The 19,229-nt window shown below is 38.0% G+C and overlaps 1 long non-coding RNA gene across 1 annotated transcript; it reads right to left on the bottom strand.

The window, feature by feature from the left end:
* Positions 1-590: 590 nt before the first annotated feature.
* LOC144368326 (uncharacterized) lies at positions 591-17,462 on the bottom strand. Its single transcript, XR_013428122.1, has 2 exons — positions 16,863-17,462; positions 591-1,305 (listed from the first exon to the last, which is right to left on the bottom strand). It is a non-coding gene; the product is annotated as an uncharacterized LOC144368326 (long non-coding RNA).
* Between the last annotated feature and the right edge of the window lie 1,767 nt (positions 17,463-19,229).

A 19,229-nucleotide genomic window follows, 5' to 3' on the forward strand; every position in this document is an offset into this window, starting at 1 on the left:
CAGCCTCAGTAATTTAGCAAGGCCCTAAGCAATTTAGCTAGACCCTGCTTTTAAATAAAATATTAAACAAGGGTTGGGGATGTGCTCAGTGGTGAAGCACCTCTGGGGTTCAATCTCTAGGACAAAAAAAAAAAAAAGACAAAATAGGAACGTGGGAAATGTATATGACATAGTCTTAAGTGAAAAATGTCAGCGCAGCACAAACTGGAGTGGGCAGACGAAATAAACATACTAAATATGAGAAATAAAACATACAAAATATGAGAAAGGAGCCAGGCACGGCGGTGCAAGCCTGTAATCCCAGTGATTCAGGGGCTCAGGTAGAAAATCACAAGTTCAAGGCCAGCTCTCCATTTAGTGAGATCCTGTCTCAGAATAAGAAGGACCAGGAATGCAAGCAGTAGTAAAGTGCCCCTGAATTAATCCCCAGGATGATGATGATGATAATAATAATAATAAGACAGTAATAATGATAATATTTCAACAGTAATAGTAAAGGGCTGGGGTTGTATCTCAGTGGTAAAGTGTCCCAGGGTTCAATCCTCAGTACAACACAATAGGAAGGGGTTAAAAACAAACAAACAAACTAGTTTGTGAAAAATAGATAATGAGTGCGTTTTCAAATTTTTCATTACAAAGATAAAGAAAGCATGGATATGCTAAAACAAAACAGGAGCATTTCCCCCAAATAAATTAGTCACATGGTGGTGACTTCCCCTTTCTATTCCAGAGGGTATCCAAGTTGCTACTAATCCCCTCACTTCTTTCTGAAGTTTTGGGGAGGCAACAGCTGAGCCAACCCTGGGGCCTGCCAGCGCAGAGCGCAAGTCACAAGTGGGTGCCCAGCGGCAGCAGAACTGGGCGCCGACCCTGCACATCCGCCAACTTTGCCGGCCTAAAGTCGGGAAGACCTCTTCTCCGAGGCGGCAGACCCGACGCCCCAAGAAAACTCGGTGCAGTTTCTCACAAGCTCAGGGAGGCCCCGCCCCGCGGAGGTCAGGAGCTTTTCAGGGAAGTCCTGAGTCATCGCGGGAAGGGTTGTCAGGGCCGACCTCATTTCCCAGCAGCGGGGGCAGGACGACAGTCCCCGGCCACGAGCCAATGGAAGGGAAAAGGAGCAGAGCGCCGAGTGTGGCGACGCCGAGAGGAAGGGCGAGCCCGGACGTCCTGTCCTGGGAGTCTGACGTAACCGGGGGTCAAGGTCTTTCCCCCAGGCTAGTGCCGAGCCACGACTGGCGCACCTTGTGCTCCGAGTTCCAGCAGAATCCACTCTCATCCCAATTGTAGGTGTTATTCTAAAGGGTTCTGTGAACATATCAGCCAGGGAAATTCTGAGTTTCACAGTTCAGCAGTTCTCTTTCATGGTTTTGGAGTCTTCGTGATTAAAATAACTATCGTTTGTTTTACATCGTTGAATCAGACTAACTTATAGTATCATTTAATCCTTCCAATCTTATGAAAAAAAGATTATCAAAATGTTACAGATGAAGAAATAAATTGTAGACATGTTTCTCTTTTTTCTTCCCCCTCACACTATCATATATGTAATTTTGCATAACCATGAGGGTCTCATGTCACAGTAGATTGGGTAGACAGAGGTGATAGGAGGGGAGGGGAGGGGGGATAAGAAGGGCAGCACAATACAATAGAAACTAGTATGGTCCTATGTATAAACATATAACCAATGTGATCCTGCAATCTGTACACGTGGAAAAATAAGATTATGTACCCCATTTGAATCAAATGTATGGTATGTCAAGATCATTGTAATGTTTTGAGCAAATAATTTTTAAAAATTAAAAAAAAAGAAAGAAATTGTAGAGCAATCTTGATATCCCATTCTGTTAAGTGATTGAGCAAGATCCAAACTCTGGTTTCCTTTTGTTGTTATTATGCCAGGATTTGATCCCAGAGCCTCCTGCAAGCTAGGCAAGCCCTCTATCAATGAGTTACACTCCCAGCCAGACCCTGGTCGCTCATTTATATTGATTGTTCACAAATTCTTTTTAATATTGGGGCATCACTTAAAACCAATCCTAAAAACAATACTTCATCTTAAGAGAGGGTAACCTCTATTAAGGAATTGTGATCCCTCCCCCTGTCATGGAAGGAGTGTGTCTGACTTCTGCCCTCAATCTCCCACAGGTAAGGCAGTGAGGAAACTTCCAGATGAGGTCTATGGGCCAGCAACACTTTTGTCTTAAACACAATACACTCTTCTGCACCTTTTGCAGGGCACTTCTGAGTATTCCAGTAAAACCCTGAAGTTGGGGCCAGTGCTAGAAGGAGTGTCAGCCAGGGAGAGGATGGCAAAGAGAACAGGGGTATTTGTTGCCCAGACTGGCCTCAAACTCCTGGACTGTAACTATCAGCTGCCTTACGTAACTGGGACTACAATCCTGTACCAGGGCACCTGGTTTAAACCTCACATTTAGGAAAAGGATGCGGTATGTAATACCTTCTAACAATCCTCTTAAAAAACACAATCAGGGCTGGGGTTGTGGCTCAAGCGGTAGCGCGCTTGCCTGGCATGCGTGGGGCCCGGGTTCCATCCTCAGCACCACATACAAACAAAGATGTTGTAACCGCCGAAAACTAAAAAATAAATATTTTAAAAATTCTCTCTCTCTTTTTAAGAAAAAACAAACAAACAAACAAAAAAAACCACAATCAGCCATAAGATGGAAGAACCAAGCATTTACTTGGAGGTGCTAAATAACCTCAAAATATTCTATCTTGGTTATCTATTTCTGTGTATCAGCATGAGAGATTGACTCTATATTCCTTTGTAGTTTAAGTGAGCTTTTGACTTAAGTTGAATTGATACAAGATTTTGTTTTCTTTCTTTTTTTTTGAGAGTGATACATTTTTCATTTGGTTATTTTAGAATGCACTTGGAATCCAGTGAGCCTATAAGGAAGCAGAGAGACTAGGAGTCTGAGGCAGGATTAGCACAAGTTCAAGGATAGCCTCAGCAACTTAGCAAGACCCTATCTCAAAATAAGCAAACAAACAATAAAAAAGAACTGAGGAGGTAGAGCTTGGTGTAAAGTGCCCTTGGGTTCAATCCCTAGTACCAAAAAAAAAAAAAAAAAAAAGAAAGAAAAAAGAAAAAGAAAGAAAGAAAGAAAAGAAAATTTCAACCTCGAAGTTTTCAGCCTTTCTATCTCATTCTATTGGTCAAAACAGATCACAGAACCAACCTAGATTCAAAGAGAAGAGAAACAAGCAGCCTCTTGAAGGATAATTGTCCATATTACATTGCAAGGGAGTTTGTAAATGAGAGATATATACCTTTATAGACACAATCACCACTACTATTAAGAAGAAACTACCAGGCAGGTAGCATAAATCTGTCAGTCCACCTAATTAGGAAGCTGAGGGAGGAGGATCACAAGTTCAAGGCCAGCCTGGGCAAATTAGCAAGAAGACCCTGTCTCAAAATAAAAAGGGTAGGGAAATGTGGATAAATGGTAGGGTACCTATGGGTTCAGTCCCTAGTACCAAAAATAAATAAATAAAGGAGTAAAATAAAAAAAGAAGAAACTAATATATTTTTAATTGGGCATTTAAAATTTTCCCCATTTCTCTGCCTAGTGTGTGCCAGGATTTGGGCTTAATCAGCACCAAAAATAAAATAAAATTTCCCCCATATTTTTTGAGGAGTCCACTGGAGATCAAACTCGGGGGTACTCAACCACTAAGTCAGCCCTATTTTTGTATTTTATTTAGAGACAGTGTCTTACTGAGTTGCTTAGCAAGCCTTTCTTTTGCTGAGGCTGGCTTTGAACTCATGATCCTCCTGAGCAACTGGGATTGCAGCATGTGCCACTGTGCCTGGCTCTCCCATTTCTCCTCATCTTGTAGGACAGACACTTAAGAACAAAGTTAGAGCAGTATGCTGATATTAGATCAGTTATGAAATATCACCCCTGCCCCGTGCACATAAGCTCAGCAGTTAACAAGACCCTGTCTCAAAATAGAATAAATAAATAAAAAGGGCTAGGAATGTGGCTCAGTGATTAAGTGCCCCTAGGTTCAATTCCAGGTTTTAAAAAAAAAAAAAAAAAAAAACTGGTTTAAACTAGATAGTCTTAGTTTTTGTTTTTGTTTTGTATTGTGATTGAAACCAGAGAGGCTTTACCACTCTAGTCCCTTTTATTTTTTTTATTTTGAGACAAGGTCTCACAAAGTTGCTGAGGCTGCCCGTGGACTTGAAATCTTCCTGCCTGAGATTCCCACATCACTAGGATTACAGGTGTGCACCACTACATCCAGCAAGAGTTTTACTCTTAAGAAATAAAACTAAAGAACACTGGATACCAATGGGAAGTTAGGAAAATTAATTTTGGCCAGGCATGGTCAAAGGAGCATGCCTGTAATCTCAGTGCTACGGAGGCTGAGGCAAGAGAACTTCAATTCAAGGCCAACTTCAGCAATTTAGCAGGACACTGTGTCATAATAAAAAGGGTTGGGGGGGCTGGGATTGTGGCTCAGTGGTAGAGCGCTCCCCTAGCACAGGAGGGGCCTGGTTCGATCCTCAGCACCACATAAAAATAAAGGTATTGTGTTGTGTCCATCTACATCTAAAAAATAAATATTTTTTAAAAAAAAGGTTGGTGACTTAGGTCAGTGGTAAATCGCCCCTGGGTTCAATCTTCAGTACCAAAAAAAAAAAAAGAAGAGGAAGATTAATTTTGATTTTGCTAATAAAACTCTGTATCTTCCTTTATTCCCATCCTGGTTTAATCTACTGTTATCTCTTTCCTAAACTACCACAGATTTCTAGTCAGTGTCTCTCTATCCACAGTTGTGATTATTTAATCCATTGTCCATTTATGTATCTATATATTTTAAGCCCTTAATACTAAGAATATACTTTAAATTTTGACAGTAGAATGCACTTTGATATTTATAATAGAGTATACCATTCTTCTGATTATGCATTATATATAGTTATATATGTACATAGGGTGATAATGTCTAATTTATTCTACTATTCTTCCTGCCCCCATACCCCCTCCCCTTCCTTCACTCCCCTCTACCTAAAGTAATTCTATATCAAACATATTTATATTATATTTTTATTAGTGATTTCATTATAATATTTTTAGATCCTAAATCTGAAAAGGAACTCAAGAATCAACTTTTTCATTTTAAGGATGAGGAAAAAACTTGATAGAAGCTATAGGTTGCTTCAAGGCAACTGCTTAGTTAGTGGCATAGCTGGAACATGAAAAGTGATATTTTCATTTATCACCTTACCTTTGAAGTAAAGATGGGAAACATAATAATAATGATGCCTTATATTTGTTGTCCTATATTTATATTTTTCAATACTTCTTTAAAACTGATTATAGGGGCTGGAGTTGTAGCTCAGTGGTAGAGTGCTTGCCTAGTATGTGTGAGGCACTGGGTTCAATTCTCAGCACTGCATATAAATAAATACATAAAATAAAGGTCTATTAACAACTAAAAATATATTTTTTAAAAAACTGATTCCATCTTAAAACAACCTGGTGTATTTGACAGAGGAGATGTTATTATCCTCCATTTGTAAAATTAAGACATTGAATATTGAGAGGCTTGGTGACTTGTTCAAGGCCATAAATAATTGGTAATTGAATTGGACCTATGAATAAATGTCTTCAGGCTACTCTTTCAGGATTTTAAAAATGCTTTTCTAAAAGTTTTTTTTGCTACATGGAACATACCTGTAATCCCAGCAACTCAGAAGGCTGAGGCTGGAGGATCACAAGTTTAAGGTCAGCTTTGGCAATTTAGTGATCCCTGTCTCAAAATTTAAAAAGGACTGGGGATGTAGTTCAGTGATAGAGTGCTGCTGGATTCAATTCCCAGAAATGCAAAATAAAATAAAATATCTCAAATACACAAAGAATATCTATAACTGATAAGAAGAAGAAATAAATTGAAAATGGGCAAGAGATGTGAACGGGCAGTTCATAAAAGAGGAATTCTTGGAACCAATGAACATATGAAATTTTCCATTTTCTAGTCAAGAAAATGGAAATTAAAAGAATAATAATACATTGTCACAAGCCATCCATGGGCTGTGTGTGTAAGATATGCCCATTTGAGCATATGAAGGGACTGGTCTGGTGTTATGCTATTATTGGGCTGTTCGACAAAGTGATCCCATTCTGCCTGTGATCCCACATAGCACCTGAGATGGGTGTGACTTGCCAAGAGTCATTCAATCTGCTGACCACAAGACATCACCAAGCAAGACTCCACCCTTCAAAACCCAATCCCTTGCCTTATTTGGGTGGAACTTTCTATTGAATGTCCTTTCCCCAATAAATAGAGGGGCTCCGGATGGGCTCACTCCCTTCCTTGCCTCTGTTGCTCTCCTTGCCCTCTTTCCAGTGTGGGAGCTTATCTTTGATGTCATAGAGCTGTCCCTGACCCTAGCAATTGAGGTTTGTGTGGTTTCTTTGCTGTTTTCTTAATTATTGATACAGCTAGCTCCTTGAACCCAGCTCATCTCATCAGCCTGGTCTGCTAGCAACAATACATCATTTTTCACTCTTCAGATTGATAAAAAGAGTGATAAAGTCAGGCATGGTGGCACATGTCAGTAATCCCAGAGACTAGGGATGCTGAGGCAGGAAGACTGCAAGTTTGAGAACAACTCAGAAACTTAGTGAGGCCCTAAGGACTTAAGCAAGACCCTATCTCAAAACATAAAAAAATGGGCTAAGGATGTGGCTAGTGGTTAAGTAACCCCAGGTTCAATCCCTAGTTCAACAACAACAACAAAACACACACACACACACACACACACACACACCCACACACACACACACACACACAGTGAAAATATTCAGGAACTAAAAGGAGGGAAGAAAAGAGGCACTTTTGTATGCTTCTGGTTGGAATATATATCACTACAAAATTTTAAGTTATCTGGCGATGTTAAATGCTTGGTACTATTGGGAAGTAGTAGAATCTATAAGAGGTAGGGCCTACTGGGAGGTCTTTGGGTCATCAAAGGTGTGCCTTTGAAGGGTACAGTGGGACTCCAGTCCCTTCCTCTTTCACTTGCCAGTCATGAGGTGAGCAGCTTTGCTTTACCACATGCTTTTGCCACAGGTTCCACAGCAACAGGGCCAACTAAGCATGGACTGAAATTTATACTGTGAATAAAAAAAAAAAAAAAAAAAACACCTTTTCTCTTTAGTTGATTATTACAGATATTTGTTATAGTGATGGAAAACCTGACCAAAGGCTTTTGCCCAGCAACTGTACTTTTAAAAATCTAAGCTGAGTATGGTGGCACGTGCCTAAAATCCCAACAGCTGGGGAGTTTGAGGCAAGAGGATCACAAGTTCAAAACCAGCCTCAGCAATTTAGGAAGGACTTAAGCAACTCAGCAAGACCCTGTTTCAAAAAAAAAAAAAAAAAAAAAAATACCTGGGGATGTGGCTCAGTGGCTACGCACTCCTGGGTTCAATCCCTGGCACCCAAAAAAAAGAGAGGAATCTAGCCTAGCCTACTGAAATAAAACCATCAGTATATAAAGCCAAATGTACAAAGATTTTTTTTTATAACATTGTGGTGTCGAAAAAGTAGAAATATTCTGTACTTCTATGGCATACTAGGCAGTTATTTAAAAAACTGAAATAACTACATATTCATATGGTTTTTTTTTGGAGACATTTCTGATTCTTTTTGGCTATTGAGTCTCTGAACCTATTTCCTATGTTTAGAGGATATCCCTCCACCTTATAAGAGACAGATATTTCTCATTGCTTTTTTAAAATATATATATTTTTAGTTGTATGTGGCAATATTTTTATTTATTTTTATGTAGTGCTGAGTTTCAAACTCAGTTCCTCACACATACAATATGTACCACTGAGCTACAACCCCAGTCCCTCATTGCTTTTTTAAAAAATTATCATTATTAGTTTATTATTGTAGTACTGGGGATTGAACCCAGAGGCACTTTGCCCCTGACCTATATTCCCAGGCCTTTTTACTTTATTTTTAGACAGAATCTCACTAAATTGCCAAGGCTATCTTCAAACTTGGATTCTCCTGAGTCAACCTCCTGAGTGGCTGGAATTACAGGCATGTGTCACCATGTCCAGATCCTCATAGCTTCTTAAAGCTGCAAAATACTCATTGCGTGGACACAGATTATCTTATTGACAGATATATGGGTTGTTTCCAATCTGTAACTATTATAAATAATGTTTGATTTAATAGCCTTCTGCATACTTCTTTTCATTTTTGCCAGAGTACTTTGAGATTAATTCCCAGAAGTGAGATTGCTTAACTAAAAGCCATCCCTAATTGAGCTAGCCAGTTATTACCAAATTCCTTCCCCCACTAAGAAGATTGTGGCATTTTGTATTTCCACACTCAACTTTTTTTTGGTACTAGGAATTGAACCCAGGGTTGCTTTACTATTGAGCCACTTTCCCAGCCCTTTTTTATTTTCAGAAAAATCGCTGAGGCTGGCCTCGAACTAGTGCTCCTCCTTCCTCAACCTCCTGGAGTAGCAGGGATTACCAGTGACATCACAGGCAGCCTGTGAATAGTATGAATCACAGGCAGCCTGTGAATAGTATGAATACATATGAATATGTATCTGTTTTCTTACCAGCTGGCCAGCAGATTATACTCTCAAAGTTTTGGATTTATGCTAATTTCATGGTGTGTGTGTGTGTGTGTGTGTGCTGGGAATTGAACCCAGGGCTTTGTGCATACAAGGCAAGCACTCTACCAACTGAGCTATATCCCCAGCCCCTCCATCGCCGAGTTTCTGTTCTCGAGACTAAAAGGCTCAGGGGTCACTCTAGTTAAACTGGGCTGACTGGGCTGCACGAAATAACCACACAAGAGACACAAATACCTTTTTCTTTGGGGTTGCTGTGACGGCTCCTCTGGCCTTAAGGGTCCACAGAAAGAGAGAGAGAGAGAGAGAGAGAGCACGCGATGACCTATTTTATTGAGAAGCTATTCAAATGAGGCAAGGGGTCAGGTTTCAGGGGGCTGAGTCTATCTTCCTGATGTCCACTGTCAGCAGGTTGACTGACACCTGGGTAGGCCACACCCAAGGGCACAGTAAGAGGAGGGGACACACACAAGGCACTTCCATGGAAGATTCTATCCTAAACAGGGCAAGGGGTTATATTACAAAGGAACAGGTGAGCATAGCTTCACCCATGGGGCTGTAGCAAGACACACCCATTTCTGTGACTGAGCGCCTCAGCACCCAGCTGGGGAGTGTAACTCAGTCACCCGTAAGGTTGGCCTCCCACACTCCATGTAGTTTTAATTTGATATATTTTTTAACTTATTTCCTAGGGATTGAACCTACGGATGCTTTACCACAGAGCTACATCTCCAGCCCTTTTTATTTTTATTTTTATTTATTTATTTATTTTTGAGATGGGTCTTGCTAAATTGCTTAGACTGGTCTTGAATTTATCATCCTCTTGCCTCAGCCTTCAGAGTAGCTAGGATTACAGGCATATTCAGCACTTTTCTTTTAATTGTGGTAAAATCTTTTTTTTTTGTAGTTGTAAATGGACAGAATGCATTTGTTTATTTTTATATGGTGCTAAGGATCAAACACAGTGCCTTATACATGCTAAGCAAGCATGCTCTGTCACTAAACTCCAGCTCTAGCCCAAAGCTCCACTTTTTTTTTTTTTCTTTTGGTGGGGTGCTGGGGATTGAACTCAGGACCTTGTGCATGCTAGGTAAGCACTCTGCCAACTGAGCTATAACCCCAGTCCTTGTAAAATATTCTTTTGATGCTTTTAATTTTTTTTTTAAAGAAAGAGTGAGAGAGAGTGAGAAAGAGGGAGAGAGAGAGAACTTTTTAATATTTATTTTTCAGTATTTGGCGGACACAGCATCTTTATTTGTATGTGGTGCTAAGGATTGAACCCGGGCCGCACGCATGCCAGGCGAGCGCGCTACCACTTGAGCCACATCCCCAGCCCACGATGCTTTTAATTTTTAATTTATTTTTTGGTACTGGGAATTGAACCTAGGGCACTTTACTACTGAGCTATGTCCAGACCCTTTTTATTTATTGCTATTTATTATTTTTACACAAGGTCTAAGTTTCTGAGGTTCTCACATTAAATTGCTGAAGCTGGCCTTGAACTTGCAATCCTCCTGCCTCAGTAGAGTCATTGGCTTTATAAACCTGTGCCACTGAGCCCAACCTCTTTTGACACTTTTTAATCAGAATTCTACTCTCTTACATTTTTACAATGGCAAACTTTCCTTAAATTAAAAAAGAAAAATTTCCAGCACATTTTTAGCTTTCCTGAATCTCTTCTCTTAGATGTTTTACACTACTGGGAACTAAATCCAGGAACTCATACATGTTAGGCAAGCTCTTTTACCACTAAGATATATCCCCAAGCCTAGATGTATTTGTGTGTGTGTATGCACACATGCTCATATGTTTGTGTGTGTTTTAAGTTGTAGACGAACACAATATCTTTATTTGCCTCTCATACATGAATCCAGTGCCTCATGTGTGAGAGGCAAGCACTCTACCACTGACCTACATCCCCAGCCCCTAAATGTGTTTTTTTAAAAAATATAAATACAGCATAGTGTTGGATTTTGCTTTGTTAGTCAATGTGAAAACATTTTCTTTTAACAGATATGGTAAACCTATTGATATCTATTAACATTTTCAATGTTTGGCCTCTGATCTGCCTTACTATTTTAAATGTATCTTCAGTATTCAGAAAGAGTTTACAATTTTGTTCTAATGGTTATCTTATATATTTTTTTAATGATGTTTTGCTTTTTTTTTTTTTTTAGAATTTTAACATTTATTTATTTTTTCTTAGTTCTCGGTGGACACAACATCTTTGTTGGTATGTGGTGCTGCTGAGGATCGAACCCGGGCCGCAGGCATGCTAGGCGAGTGCGCTGCCGCTTGAGCCACATCCCCAGCCCGGTTATCTTATTTTTTATTTCCTTTTTTTTTTTTTTGGTACTGGGGATTGATCTTTACCACTGAAGTACACCTTCAGCCATTTATTTTTGAGACAGACTTTCACTAAGTTGTCCAGACTGGCCTGGAACTTGCAATTCTCCTGCCTCCACCTCCTGAGTGGCTGGGGTTACAGTGTGTGCTACAATACTTTTGTATAATACACAAGTTCTCTTTTTGGCTATTGCTTATATAAGCAATACTGAAATTATTTAGTAACCTTTTATTTTCCCTAGCACTTAACTTGAGGAAAAAATCCATTTAATCTTTTTAAAAAATTTTTTTTAGTTATACATGGACACAATATCTTTATTTTGTTTATTTATTTTTATGTGGTGCTGAGGATCAAACCCAGGGTCTCTCCCCATGAGAGGCGAGTGCTCTACCACTGAGCCACAACCCCAGCCCCCCCATTTACTCTTAATTAAAATCTATATATGACAATCAAAATACTTGTATGTCTCATATACTCTCTCTAATGTCTCCTCATTGATAGTTGTACTATATTTACAGGATTGTCAAGAAATCTGGAAAAACAAGTAAATATATATTAATGGCTTATTGATATTACATTTTAATGCACAATAATAATATCTATTTTCATATTTTTATGGCCACCCTGCATATTGTGAAAGTTTATAGCCATCATATATGCAATGTTTCCATTATAACAATTATTTATTCTTAGTTATGCAAATAAACAAAATTTAATTCTTACCACTAGTCAGAGCCATAGCTGTCTCATCCATCATTTTGGTTGTTTAAAGTTTGTTCTCTAGATTCCTCAAAAAGGAATCTTTCATGAAAAGAATACTTTTGTGGGCTGGGTTTGTGGATCAGTGGTAGAACACTTGCCTAGCACGTGTGAGGCACTGGATTCAATCCCCAGCACACACATACACACACACACAAAACCTAAATAAACAAAATAAAGGGGTGTGTGTGTGTGTGTATTTTTATATATTAGTTTGTGGCATATGGAGGCTGGAGGGAAATGTAATAGCAATCTCCATTAGAGGGAGCCTTAGTCTCAGAAAAGAAAAATGACTTGGATATTTGACATCTATAAGGAAATTCTGAAATTATAGTTTTTATGAATTTTTATTTATGACCATACATTTTCCAGGGTTTACCATATAACAGAACTGTGTTTTCAGTTCCTATAAGGAAATCTACAAAAGCCAGGGTATAAATAGTTCAAAATTGGACCAGCAGCTAAGAAGATCTCACTGAGCCAAGCTGCTGGTCCAATTTTGAACCTTGGAGCCACTTAGAAGAAAACTTGGGAATTTGATGAAATAATTAGAGACAGTGATTCAGGAAGTCAAACGGTGAAACAGATGATACATGCCCAAGTCTTTATTAATAACTAGTTATTCATCATTTTTCTGATTTTAAATTTTTTCCAGGGCAAGAAAAATATGTTATAAGTTCAAGTTGTTGACTTTTGGCTATTATATATTAGAAAGCACTTAATATGATAGTTTATCTAAAACACAAATTTTTGAAAAGTTGTGTCACTAGACAAAGTACCATATTTAGTGCTTTTAGAATATAGGAAATAATATGAGATGAAAGCAAATAGTTTAGAGATCTAATCAATCTATAAAGCCTTCAAGAGCTGCCACAGAAATAGAAGACACCATCAAAAAAACCAAGATGGATACACAGCCGAGTGCTACTACACTTTTAAAGAAGAACTAATACTAATACTCTTCAATTTATCTGAGGAAATAGAAATAGAAACAGCACTTCCAGACTCATTCTAAGAGGCCAATATCACCCTGATTCTCAAACCAGGCAAAGACACATAAAAAAAAAAAAAAAGAAAGAAAGAAAGGAAAAAAAAGGAAAGAAAGAAAGAACAGAAAAAGAAAACTTTAGACCAATATCTCTAATGAACATAGATGCAAAAATTCTGGCAAATCGAATACAAAAAAACATCAAAAGGATCGTGCACCATGACCAAGTGGGATTCATCCCAGGGATGCAAGTTTGGTTCAATATACGGAAATCAATAAATGTAATTGACACAATAGACTTAAAGATAAGAATCATATGCTCATCTCCATAGATGCAGAAAAAGCATCTGACAAAATATAGCACCCCTTGATGTTCAAAACACTAAAAAAAATAGGAGTAACAGGAACATATCTCAACATCATAAAGGCTATCTATGCTAATCCCTAGGCCAACATCATTCTAAATGGAGAAAAATTGAAGATATACCCTCTAAAAACTAGTACAAGACAGGGATGCCCTCTTTCACCACTTCTATTTATAGTTCTTGAAACACTGGCCAGAGCAATTAGACAGATGAAAGAAATTAAAGAGATACACATGGGAAAAGAAGAACTCAAATTGGAACTATTTGCTGATGATATGATTCTATATCTAGAAGACCCTAAAAGTTCCACCAGAAAACTTCTATTTTTTTTTAAAGAGAGAGTGAGAGAGGAGAGAGAGAGAGAGAGAGAGAGAAAATTTTTAATATTTATTTTTTAGTTCTCGGCGAACACAACATCTTTGTTGGTATGTGGTGCTGAGGATCCAACCCGGGCCGCACGCATGCCAGGCGAGCGTGCTACCGCTTGAGCCACATCCCCAGCCCCCAGAAAACTTCTAGAACTAGTAAATGAATTCAGCAAAGTAGCAGGATATAAAATCAACACCCATGAATCAAATCCATTTCTATATATCAATGACAAATCCTCAGAAAGGAAAACTACCCCATTTACAATAGCCTCAAAAAAAAAAAAAAAAAAAAAACCAACTTGGGATCAACTTAATGAAAAAAGTGAAAGATCTATATATGCCGCAGTCCGTCTGCAGCAAAATAACCGGGGGGTGATGAATAACTTGTGCACATTGATACAGCAGGAGTGGAAGCCGTTTATTGTAGGACAACAGAGCTATTTATACATTTTGCACAGCTTATCTTAATTAGCATAAACTAGATACACCAGTCAACCAATAAGGAATCTCCACACTCAATGGCTCGCTTTTGTTACTTCTCAAACCACTCCCTCTGACATTTTGCCAGGCACCATCCAGACTTGTTTACGAACTCTAACATTCCCCTGGCAAAATACCAGGTGTTATTTTGACTTGTTTACAGACTCTAACATATATAATGAAAATTACAGAAGCTAAAGAAAGAAATCAAAGAAGGCCTTAGAAGATGGAAAGATCTACTTTGCTCTTAGATACAAAAAAATATCCAAGGCAGAATTAATATTATCAAAATGACCATACTACCAAAAGCACTATATAGATTTAATACAATTCTGATCAAAATCCCAATAACATTCCTTATAGAAATAGAAACTGCAGTTATGAAATTCATCTGGAAAAATAAGAGACCCAAAATAGCTAAAGCAATCCTTAGCAGGGAGAGTAAAGCAGGTGGCATCACTACACCAGACCTTAAACTATACTACAGAGCAATAGTAACAAAAACAGCATGTTATTGGCATCAAAATAGACTGGTAGACCAATGGGTACAGAATAGAGAACACACAGACTAACCCACAAAACTACAATTATCTTATATTAGACAATGGTGCCAAAAACATGCATTGGAGAAAAGATAGCCTCTTCTACAAATGATGCTGGGAAAACTGGAAATCCATATGCAACAAAATGAAATTAAACCTCTTTTCTCACCATACACAAAAACTCAACTCAAATGGATCAAGGACCTTGGAATAAAACCAGAGACCCTATAGAAGAAAAAGTGGGCCCTAATCTCCATCATGTGGGATTAGGCCTCAACTTCCTTAATAAGACTCCTTTGGTGCAAAAATTAAAATCAAGAATTAATAAATGGGATGATTCAAACTAAGAAGAAAAAAGTTTCTTTTCCGAAAAAAAAAAAAAACAATCTGTGAGGTGAATAGAGAGCCTATATCTTGGGAGCAAATCTTTACCCCTCACAATCAGATACAGCACTAATCTCTAGGGTATATAAAGAACTCAAAAAGCTAAACAAACAAAAAAAAAAAAACTCAACCAAATAAATAACCCAATCAATAAATGGGCCAAGGACCTGAACAAACACTTCTCAGAATATGAGACTATCAATCAAAAAATATATGAAAAAATGTTCATCATTGCTAAAACTTAGAGAAATACAAATCAAAACCACTTTCTTGGAAAATTTGGAATGGAACCACCATTGACCCAGCTATCCCTCTCCTCAGTCTATACCCAAAGGACTTAAAAACAGCGTACTACAGGGACACAGCCACATCAATGTTTATAGCAGCACAATTCACAATAGCTAACCTGTGGAACCAACCTAGATGCCCTTCAATAGATGAATAGATTTTTTAAAAAGTGGCATATATACACAATGGAATAGTACTCAGCAATAAAAGAGAATAAAATCATGGCATTTGCAGGTAAATGGATGGAGTTAGAGAAGATAGACAATCACAAAAAACCCAAGGCTGAATGTTTTTTTCTGATGTAAGGAGGCTGATTCATAGTGGGGTAGGGAGGGGGGACCATGGGAGGAACAGATGAACTCTAGATAGGGCAGAGGGGTGGGAGGGGAAAGGGGAGACATTGGGTTAGAAATAATGGTGGAATGTGATGGATATTATTATCCAAAGTACATGTATAAAGACAAATTGGTGTGAATATACTTTGTATACAACTAGAGATATGAAAAATTGTGCTCTATGCATGTGTAATAAGAATTGTGCATTCCACTGTCATATATAAATAAAAAAGTTAATTAAAAAAAGAGCGTCCACAGAACTGGAATACGTGGCTGAAGGGGGAAAACCTCTACAGAAGGCACTTTGACTATCCCTATCAATACAAACATACTCTCTGATTTTACAATTTCATTTTACAAACTTATGCTATAGCTATACTCACCCAAATGCAAAATGACATATGAACAAAGTTACATATTGCCACATTGTTGTAGTAGCAAAAATTTGGAAGCAACCTAAATGTCCAATAGGAAATGCATTAAATTATAGAACATCATCAGTGTATTACCCATTTACAGCTATAATAAAAGAAGCTGTTTATGCATTAAAGTGTAATGATATCCATGAGGCAGGAGAATCACAATTCAAAGTCAGCCTAAACATCTGTGAGGCTGTCTCAAAAAAAAAAAAAAAAAAAAAGACATAATGGTATCCATCCAAACACAGTAGTGCCGCATCTATAATCCCAGCAACTTGGGAGACTGAGACAGGAGGATCACAAATTCCAGGCCAACCTGGACAACTCAGTAAGACACTGTCTCAAAAAATAAAAAGGGCTTGGGGTGTAGCACAGTGGCAAATTACCACTAGATTCAATCGCAGACAATTGAAAGAGAAAAATTGGAAAGAATAGATAAGTTGGGCAAATGCCTGCTTAGGATAAATTCTGAGCCTGATAGTACCAGCAAGTCAGATATGAAGGCCACAGTGGCTATATCCAGTGGGAACTGAACCGCAGTTCAAGTGCTAGTTCTGGATTTTTCAGGAATAATTTAAAATCCAAGTCTAACTTTCCATCCCAAAATAAATAAATTTTATTTATTTATTTATACCAGGGGATTGAAACCAGGGGTGATTAACCCCTGGTTTAATGCTCAAAACTAAGATTAACCTTATTTCACATATGAAGGCACCAAAATGATTAATTTCCCAAGGTCTCACACTTAAGGCAGAGCCAGAATTTAACTCAGGTAATTCGATTCCAGGACTTATGCTGGTGGTACCCTTACCTAGGTCCAGTTTATACATTGCCTATAGAGCCAAAGTAAACTTGCACTTCAATAGCAGATAATCTCAATGCAAATAAAAGATTTTCTAATGGTCTAATTTCAGACATCAGAGAAATTGAATAATGAAAATACCTTGAGATATTTTGGGAGTTGCAGGGAGCCATCCGTGAAAATACATGAGGATCTTCTCTCAGCATGTAGCCAGGGAGATTTTAGGTTTAATCTTGGGAACTATCTTTGGCTCTCCCACGAAATAGATTGCCCAAGGCACATGACCTTTATCTTCACTCTGCTAGGACGTTCTCTCATGGTCACTCAGGAGATGGTGTAACCAGTTGGGAACTGGACAGCCCACCTTTTACGTTTTTTTGGAGAAGAACATTCTACGGAAAGCCTTTGATGTCCCCCGAAATAAATAAAGCAGGTTCAGGCTTCATTTTGCCAGAGTATAGAAGCTCCATCCCTAGGATCGGCTTGCTCATCCCGACTTGCTTTTTGAAATTTTTTTTTGTGTCCTGTGGGTTTTTTTTTTTATTGTTGTTCTATTTTTCCTAGCTTTTATTTTTCAGCCAGCCCATTCCACAGAGAGGAACCTCATTTCTATTGCCTGCACGGGACACAGGTGAGAGGGAATAGGGTTTTTATGAGCCTTTTCAAAGAACTGAATATGGTCCTAGTGACCTGAGATCAACAAGTTCATGTAAAGAAATGCTAAAATCAATGCAATTTTATTAGAAGCTTAAAATTGCCTATTTTGATTTTTATGACAATTTTCTAGTATCTGTGAACTTTTAGCTGGAAGAATTCATACAGGAGCAAGTCAGGATTGCACCTTAGATTTTAGGTTTATGAGAGACAAATAATCTAAAATGGTCATCCCTCTCCCCAGAACAATGGATTATGGGATCCAGAAACAAATCCAAATATATTAGAGAATATGATAAAAGTAGCATTCCAAATTAGTGGGAAAAATAGTTTATTCAATAAACAATGCCAAGAAAATCAGTTAGGCATCTAATACCTCACCTCTGTTCACTAAAACAAAGTCCAGTAGGAACAAAAGTTAAATTGTTAAAACTGAAACCAGTTTTAGTCAGTCTTTAAACATTGAAATTTATGAAAAGCTTTCAAAATCATAAAGTCTAGAAGTATAAAGAGTAATAATTTGACTACATATTGAAAGCATAGCTGGTGCATGCCTGTAATCCCAGCCACTTGGAAGACTGAGGCAGAAGAATTGCAAATTTGAGGCCAGCCTGGGCAATTTAATGAGAACCTATCTCAAAATAAAAAGGATTGGGCATGTAGCTCAGTGGTAGAATACCGGTAGGTTCAATCCCCAGTACCTGCCAGCTTCAAATGTCCATAGCAAAAAAAAAAAAAAAAAAGTTCCAAAGAAAACAAAAGTAACCAACTGGGATAAATGGTTGCATCATGTCTGGGAAAGGGCTAATTTCCCTAATATATAAAGAATTCAAACAGATTAATAACAATGATTGACAGTCTAATCACAAATGGCAAAAGACATGAAAAGCCATTTTTATAATCCCAGCAACTCAGAAAACTGAAACAAGATGATCATAAGCTTGAAGCTAGCCTCAGCAACTTAGCAAGACCCTGAGCAACTTAGTGAGACCCTGTCTCAAAACAAAAAATAAAAAGGACTGGGAAGGTAGCTCTGTGGTGGAGTACCCCTGGGTTCAGTCTCCAGTACAAAAAAAAAAAAACAAAAAAACCCCAAAAAAACAAAACCAGATGGCAGCTGGGCACAGCAGCACATACCTGTAATCCCAGAGGCTTGGGAAATGAGGCAGGAGGATCTCAAGTTCAAAGCCAGCCTCAGCAACTTAGTGAGTCTCAAAGCAACTTAGTGAGACCCTGTCTGAAAATAAAAATAAAAAGGGCTGGTATGTGGCTCAGTGGTTAAGTGCCTCTGGGTTCAATCCCCATTATTAAAAATAAAACAAAACAAAAAACAGAAAAGTAAGTAGGCACTTATTATGCACTGTCAGAACAAACAAACTGATGTAATATTTTTGAGTGATAATTTTAGTACCTACTAATAATTTAAATCACAAAGCTTTGACTTTGCAATGTACTTGTATAAATTAATCTCATATATTATATATCTTCATAAAGATATATAGTATATATGACCTTAGAGATATAGGTGTACATATAGTTTTCATTGCAGCAATGTTTGCAACAGCAGATAACTTAAATGGTCACATGTAAGGGTCTGAATAAGTGGTGGCATATCACAAGTGGAATACTATACTGTCATAAAACATAGCTCCCAAGATACTCAAAAGCAAATCACAAAGCATTGCAAACAATTTGCTCTCATAATTGTTTGAATGCATAAAATATCTCTGGAAGAAAATACAAAATATTGACAGTAATTGCCTCTGAGGAGCACAACTGGAAGTTGAAGTCAGATGAAGGTTTGTTTTTTCATCAAACATTTTCTTATAAAAATGGGATTCTTGGGCTGGGGAT

The sequence above is a fragment of the Ictidomys tridecemlineatus genome, chromosome 11, assembly GCF_052094955.1.
Source record: "Ictidomys tridecemlineatus isolate mIctTri1 chromosome 11, mIctTri1.hap1, whole genome shotgun sequence".
NCBI classification, from domain to species: Eukaryota; Metazoa; Chordata; class Mammalia; order Rodentia; family Sciuridae; genus Ictidomys; species Ictidomys tridecemlineatus.